An 833-nucleotide genomic window follows, 5' to 3' on the forward strand; every position below is an offset into this window, starting at 1 on the left:
CATGTACGTATTTGAGTTCTCAAACTTTATTTCATTCATTTAAGTACTTACAAAAGCACCTAAAACCAGAATCAAAACCGTTCAGCATGTTACTGATTGTCAAAATGCTATTGAAAACAACCTTCTTGTTCTAAGGAAAGAAAGCCACTCTTTGAGAAACTTCCTTGACTAGATTGCTTTATGGAAAATTAGCCTCCTCGCTCCATTTATCTCAGAAAAGACAGATTGGTATATGGTTGGATTAAAAATACCTATCAATAGACAAAGACCAAATTATCCTTATCTTCAGTTTGATTGACAACCTCTATATTTAAAGAAAAAGGAGGAAATACCACACCGTTCCAATTCCCAATCTCAAGCACTCCAAACCATATTTAAATGTCATCGAGTTCTGTCGTAACCAGTGTATGAAAATATCTTGGAATTGTACCGGCTTGCTACAAGCCTTAAAAGAATTAGGGAATGACTGTTTATCAGTGATTTTGCCTTTAATCCATCATGCCAGAAGAAGATAGAGTAATTTGTACTAAAGAGACTATGATGGATAAGCTATCCTTTTGTTTTTTTAATCAACTTCTATTCTCCGAGTGCTCCTGCTCACTTCCATCATCCACCTTATGCAGGAATTTGTGTTGTCTTAAGTAGTTAAGGTTGTAGGATGTGGTTTAGCTTTAGTAGTTAAATAGTTCTGGGCTTATCCCATTTATTGAGCTGAAATTCTGTAGGCATAGTCATGTTGCTGGTGGAAGAGTTATTTATCTAGATTCTCCGGTGGATCCTTCATCCTTATTGATATGCTTTTCAAAAAATACTTTTATAACATGAAATAGTGA

Source organism: Eucalyptus grandis, chromosome 8 (genome assembly GCF_016545825.1).
Source record: "Eucalyptus grandis isolate ANBG69807.140 chromosome 8, ASM1654582v1, whole genome shotgun sequence".
NCBI classification, from domain to species: domain Eukaryota; kingdom Viridiplantae; phylum Streptophyta; class Magnoliopsida; order Myrtales; family Myrtaceae; genus Eucalyptus; species Eucalyptus grandis.